This window comes from Sapajus apella, unplaced genomic scaffold, assembly GCF_009761245.1.
Source record: "Sapajus apella isolate SASKATOON/1434 unplaced genomic scaffold, GSC_monkey_1.0 scaffold21, whole genome shotgun sequence".
Lineage (NCBI taxonomy): Eukaryota > Metazoa > Chordata > Mammalia > Primates > Cebidae > Sapajus > Sapajus apella.
In genome coordinates, this window is record NW_022436961.1 from 2,480,358 (window position 1) to 2,487,538 (window position 7,181).

The 7,181-nt window shown below is 45.4% G+C and overlaps 1 non-coding gene across 1 annotated transcript; it reads right to left on the minus strand.

The window, feature by feature from the left end:
• Positions 1–2,395: 2,395 nt before the first annotated feature.
• LOC116558533 lies at positions 2,396–2,535 on the minus strand. Its single transcript, XR_004272042.1, has one exon. It is a non-coding gene; the product is annotated as a U4 spliceosomal RNA (small nuclear RNA).
• Between the last annotated feature and the right edge of the window lie 4,646 nt (positions 2,536–7,181).

Sequence of the window (7,181 nt, forward strand, 5' to 3'; positions counted from 1 at the left end):
CTCCTGCCATTCCCAACTCCTGGGAGTTTCCAGAGTACTGGATGCGCCCTGTGGCTCTGTGCCTTTGCACGTGACATTTCTGCCTCCAGTAGCCATCCTCTCTTCCCTCCACAGCCTGGCTTGGCCCTCCAGTGTTTCAGGTCTTGGCTTGGGTATCAGCTCTTCTGGGAAGATTTCAGGATTCCTTCAGCCTTTCGAGTTCTTCCTATGTTTTTTCATAATGCCCCGTGTTCATTCCTTTTTTTTTTTTTTTTTTTTTTTGAGGCGTGGTCTGGCTCTGTCACTCAGGCTGAAGTGCAATGGTGCCATCTTGGCTCACTGCAATGTCCACTTCTTAGGCTCAAACCATCCTCCCACCTCAGCCTCCTGAGTAGCTGACAGGCACGTGCCACCATACCTGGCTTTTGTATTTTTGGTAGAGATGGGGTTTTGCTGTGTTGCCTAGGCTGGTCTAGAACTTCTGGGCTACAGCGATCTTTCCATCTTGGTCCCCTGAAGTGCTGCGATTACAGGTGTGCACCACCGTGCCCAGCCCATCCCTACCTTTATACAAGCACAATATCCTGTGATTTGGTTTTTGTTGGTCTCCCTCGCTAGACTGCAAGCTGCTTTAAGACAGGGGCTTTCTTCTCTGAATCTGTTGCACATACCACAGTGTCTGACCCCTTGTCTTTTTTTTTTTTTCTTTTGAGATGCAGTCTTACTCTGTCATCCAGGCTGGAATTCAGTGGCACCATCTTGGCTCACCTGCAACCTCCACCTCTGGCGTTCAAGCAATTATCCTGCCTCAGCCTCATGAGTAGGTGAAATTAGAGGCACCCACCACCATGCCTGGCTAACTTTCTTACTTTTAGTAGAGACAGGGTTTCACCAAGTTGGCCAGGCTGGTCTTGAACTCCTGATCTCAAGTGATCTACCTGCCTTGGCCTCCCAGAATGCTGGGATTACAGATGTGAGCCACCGTGCCTGGCCAGCCCACCTGTCTGTTTACTAAAGTGAATGGAGCTCTACCTGACACCCTGCTATTTTTACTGGGTCACTAACCTGATCTGGCCACTCTTTTTTATTTATTTATTTATTTATTTATTTATTTATTTATTTGAGACAGAGTTTCACTCTTGTTACCCAGGCTGGAGTGCAATGGCCCGATCTCGGCTCACCGCAACCTCCGCCTCCTGGGTTCAGGCAATTCTCCTGCCTCAACCTCCTGAGTAGCTGGGATTACAGGCACGCTCCACCATGCCCAGCTAATGTTTTGTATTTTTAGTAGAGACGGGGTTTCACCATGTTGACCAGGATGGTCTCGATCTCTTGACCTCATGATCCACCCGCCTTGGCCTCCCAAAGTGCTGGGATTACAGGCATGAGCCACCGCGCCCGGCCTGGCCACTCTTTTTAAACAAGTGCTGGAGTGAGAGAACACTATCCCTTTTGTCTTCATTACTACTTTTGCTTATCAATTTTCCCACTTAGGAATTCGTATGCTGTCAAATGGCTTATAAATCACTCATTTCCATATATGTTTTAAGAAGTGGGAACCTGAGACTACTAATATATACTCGTTACTAAAATGTACTTATATATCTTTTATGTAATTATTCCCCAAATTTGGGGTAGCTTTTAAAATTAAGACAAAATAAAAGTGAAACTGTAGGTATCATAAGCTGATCAGAAACTATTCAAGGACAGACACGAGGAAACTGGGAGGCAGGCAGGGGGCTCCGAGTTCCTGGTAAGGAGACCAAGAAGGGCAACACACAGGACTCATTTGTCTGATAAAATGAACCATAAAATTTGAAGATATCAACTTTTACTGCACTAAATTCTGAGAATAATTTATTACAGGGATCTTTATATAGAAACAATGGATATCCATTTGATAATGCCTTCAGTTGTAATTTTCAGAAAACATGGAAATGTTATTTACATAGCTTTCTCTTTGCTAAAAGCAAAGAACTAATACATCAATCCAGAAATACTGACTTAGGGGATCCAGTTTGATATAGAAGTAAAAGTTGGATGGCCAGGCGCGGTGGCTCACACGTATAATCCTAGCACTTTGGGAGGCTGAGGCAGGCATATTGCCTGAGCTCAGGAGTCTGAGACCAGCCTGGGCATCATGGTGAGACTCCATCCATCTGTACAAAAAATACAAAAATTAGCTGAGCATCATGGTGTGCGCCTGTAGTCCCAGCCACTTGGGAGGCTGAGGCAGGAGAATCACTTGAACTCTGGGAGGTGGAGGTTGCGGTGAGCCAAGATCATGCCACTGCATTCTAGCCTGGGCAACAGAGTGAGACTGTCTAAAAAAAAAAAAAAGTTGGAGAACCAAGAGAAATGGACTAATGAAACAGCCCTTAGGCTCTCTCTCTCTCTTTTTTCTTAAATGATTCAGTCCCCGTATGACTGCCAAAAATTGCCAACACCAACTATATTTCAAGTCGTCATGGCGGGGTATTGGGAAAAGTTTTCAATTAGCAATAATCGCGCCTCAGATAAACCTCATTGGCTACGATACTGCCACTGCGCAAAGCTAGGCTCTCTCGTGTCATTTGTTAACCTGTTGACAAGAGTGTGGGCAGCGGCCTACTCTTGAGCTCACTAAAGAGGAGTCAAAGTGTAGACATGTTATGTTGCTGACGGGACATCAGAAAGCTTCAGATGCCAGAAGATGGCACAAACAGGGGAGGCCTGCCACAGTCTCACCCAGGTTGAGGGCCAAACCACTCGTCCGGAGGTTGAGGGCAAGCAACCCTGCAAACAGAACTGGGAGTGGATGGCACATGCTTTATTTAACATGTGAGGCTGGGTGTGGGAGAGACCATTTTTCAGTTATTTTCATGACCCATTCTGGAAGCGAGCTTGCAGGCAGACCAGAGAGCTGTGTGTGCCCAAATCACTCCAGGATTTCTAATATAAAAACTTGTACACCTTACTTAATTCCCCAAAGAATGTTGGTGGGATTTTAGTAAAGATAAAATAGTAAAACTGTAGGTATTAAAAAAGGGATTAGAAACTATTTAGGGAAAGAGAAAGGACAATTTGACGAGGAAGCTGGGGTACGGCAGTGAGCTGGTGCTTTAGGGCCGTTATGAGGATTAAACAAGATAATTTGTGAAAAGCAATCTGCCTATTGTCCAGGACACAGATTAATATTAATCTCCTTTACCGTTTCCTTTTCTGTAGGCAATGGGTAACCACCGAAGTTTTTTTTTTTTTTTTTTTTTTTTTCAGCCTGAGTTTTACTCTTTTTGCCCGGGCTGGAGTACAATGGCAAGATCTCAGCTCACTGAAACCTCCGACTCCTGGGTTTAAGTGATTCTCCTGCCTCAGCCTCCTGAATAGCTGGGACTACCGTCGCTGGCCACCACGCCTGGCTAATTTTTGTATTTTTAGTAGAGATAGGGTTTCTCCACGTTGGCCAGGCTGGTTTTGAACTCCTGACCTCAGATGATCCACCTGCCTGGGCCTCCCAAAGTGCTGGGATTACAGGCGTGAGCCACTGTGCCCGGCCCACTGAAGCTTTTTAAGAGAGGCAATGAAATGGTCAGAATTCTGTTTAAGGAAAATTATAGGTTCAGCAATAACAGAAGCAGCAATTTGAAGTTTAAAAACATTTGCCTTTGAGCTGGCAGCAACTGTGGGTCCCAAGTTGTTTTAAGCCACTTAAGAGGCTGAAAACATTCATATGCAAATCTCTGAACCCAAGAAAATAACTTCCTCTTAACCTTAGTCCTGGCCGTTAGGAAAATTTTCTTCTGAGCCAAAGAATCTCATACTTTTAGGTTTACACTTAAGACATCTTCTTAGGATTAATTGAAAATTCCTTAGATGCAAAAATAGTCATTTACTTTTATTCTTATTTCCATAGAACCTAACAGAACTGGACAAGAAGCAAGGCTTAGGTAACTGTGTGCTGACTTTATTCCCAGTGGTTTTCCTTATCTTAATAAGCTGGGCAGAATCTGTCAGCATTGTGTGTTAGATAGACTAGGACCTGCTTAAATCAGAAAACTATGTTGAGAAAAATGCCACCTCTTCTAAAGCAACATGAATGGCAGTGGTGGTTATTCCCTCAAATGAATCTTTTTGGAATATGAGAACTTGTTCCAGTGAAGCTATCGCTGCTTAAAACATTTTTGGATGTTCTTTTCTTTTGCGGAAAGAAAGATTACGGTAAGATGAAAAGGATGGACTCAGGTGTCCTGGCCTCATTGGGGTTTGATCACATCTCCTCTACTTAGAAGCGATGTGGTCTTCAGCAAGGGAGTCTGCTATCTCAACTCTAAAAGGAGGATCTCCGTGGATGCCATGGCTCACACCTGTAATCCCAGCACTTTGGGAAGCACAGGAAGGTGGATCACTCGAGGCCAGCCTGGCTAACGTGGCAAAACTCCGTCGCCACTAAAAATACCAAAATTAGCAGGTGTGGTGGCACATGCCTGTAGTCCCAGCTATTCAGGAGGCTGAGGCAGGAGGATCATTTGAACCTGGTAGGCAGAGGTTGCAGTGAGCCAAGATCGTGCCACTGCACTCCAGCCTGGGCAACAGAGCAAGACTATGTCCCACCCCCACCCCCAAAATCAAATCAAATGAGGGGTTGACTTTATTCTCAACAGGACAAAATTCATTTGTATTGCCAAGGGCAGGAATCATTTGCATAGCAAGACAAGAAATACATCATTATAAGTTTTCTATGAATCAACTTGTACCCCTATAGAGTTGTAAAATAATCTATTTAAAGACACGGGCACACAACCCACAGGGATCACGCATTACGTGGAAGGATAGCCAGTAATCTTTTGCTCATTCCAAGACCTCAAAGTTTTCCTTGCATAGGTTTGTTGTGGAATTTACAAGTTAATCTACTTTAAAAACAGCTTAACGCATAAACTTGGTAAATTAAATATTCTAATTGCCTGCAGAATCTCCAATATATATTTGAGACAAGGTCTTGCTCTGTCACTCAAACTGGATTGCAGTGGTGAAATCATAGCTCATTGCAACCTAACCTCTTGGGCTCAAGCAATCCTACCTCAGCCTCTCAAATAGCTGGGACTACAGAGATGTACAAGACCGCCAGGCTAATTGTTTTATTCTTTGTAGAGACAGAGTCTCACTATGTTGCCCAGGCTGGTCTGGAACTCCTGTGCTCAAGCTATCCTCCCGCCTTGGCCTCCCAAAGTTGCTGGGATTGCAGGTGTGAGCCCCAAGCATGGGCCAGTACATCTCGTTGAATACCCCCAATAGTTGTTTTTTAGCCACTGAATAAATACCCAATTTTTCGGAAATAGCTATGGTATTTGAAACCAAATCTGTTAAATAAGTACAGAATATTGATTTTGCATTTTTTAAAAAACAAAGGTTTTTTTGGACAATACAATGAAAGGGCTTTCATACCTAGTTGATTAGATGCATTTGAAAAATCAGTTTTTAAATAATTCTAAATGGGATATTTGGCTTCCCAAGATAAATTACCTAAAGAACACTATATGAAGAATTGACATATGATGTGTTTGCTTAAAAATGCACTCTGTGGCCAGGCGTGGTGGCTCATGCCTTGTAATCCCAGCACTTGGGCTGAGGCAGGCGGATCACTTGAGGTCAGGAGATCAAAACCAGCCTGGCTGACATGGTGAAACCCTGTCTCTACTAAAAATACAAAAATTAGCTGGGTGTTGTGGCATGCGCCTGTAATCCCAACTACTAGGGAGGCTGAAGCAGGAGAATCACTTGAACCCAGGAGGGGGAGGTTGTGGTGAGCGGAGATTGCACCATGGCACTCCAGCCTGGGCGACGTCTCAAAAACAAAAATGAAGCACTCTGCAAGCTTCCTGGCTAACACTTGTACACCACAGGGGGAAGTTTGATGTCTCTGAGGGTGATGCAAAGCCAGACGGCCTGCTGGGGCGTGTGCATGGAGTGTCTACACACAGCAAGGTCACAGCTGACGGACGATGACTGTGGTGGGGAAACCCACACAGGGGCCTGTAAGCACATCTCAGGGAGAGTGGACTTGCTAGCGGCAAGCATATGGTAAAGGATGATGCCATCACTTGATGAAATGTTCTGTCATCCTTCCAGTGGCGAGTTGCTAACAATAAAGCGAAACTCACCATGAACCAAAGTTAAAATCAATGTCGACCAAGCCACACCATTTCCTATTCCACTTTGTTTTGAAATTCAACTTCTTTATTTAAAAATGACATATCAAAACCAGTCTTCCCTTAAAGAGGTAACTTAGAAAATGGAGCAATTTATTGTGGCTTTAGAGGATGTAAACTACTCCGTGCAGCTGGGCATCTACAGAGCAGCAGCTGGAGGCACGAGGACACAGAGCCGTCACTCAATGTGGTCCCCAGGCCAGCAGCAACTGCATGACGTGGGAGCTCCTTAGAAAGGCAGGATCCTGGACCCCACTGTTTCAGAACCTACATCTCAAGGCGAGCTCCAGGTGATGGGATGCACAGTCAGGCTGAGGAAGCACTGGTCTAGGTAACAGCTCGGGTCTCTGGGCTTAGCACCACAGGGAGAACGTGACTAGGAAATGGAGACTTGGGTTCTCATCTCAAGCTTACCACTAAATTCCTGATTCCCACAGACCTGTCCACTTCTCAGGACTGTGGGATCTCTGTATTAACAAGGTCCTGTGAGATCTGGGCCCAGCCTGCCTCAGACCTTACCCTGTACCACTTTCTATTTTGAGTTGGGTTTTCCAGCCAGGCCCACACCCACATCCGGCAGGCTTGCTTCTGCCTCAGGACCTTTGCACGGACTGCCTTCTCTGCCTGGAATGCCCTTCCTTTTGACTTCTGCATTGCAGCTCCTTCCTGTTCATCAGATCTCAGCCTACATGTTCTCTCTCCAGTGAGACCCTTCCAGACCACCCAGTCCAGTGTCCCTGGTAAGTCACCCAGTTCTAATTCTCTGCAAGGCACTTCTCACTCTATCCAAGCAGGGACTGAATGTCTTACTCCTGGTTGTAGCACTGGTGCCTTGAACTATGCCTGGCACACTGCGTGCTCAGTGCACATTTGTTTAACAAACAGCTGAAGGCGGTAAAGACAATGCATGTGTATCAAATACTTCTGTCAAGAAATTAGGCCGCGCAAGATGGCTGGCGCCTGTAATCCCAGCACTTTGGAAGGCCAAGGCAGGTGTATCACCTGCAGTCAGGAGCT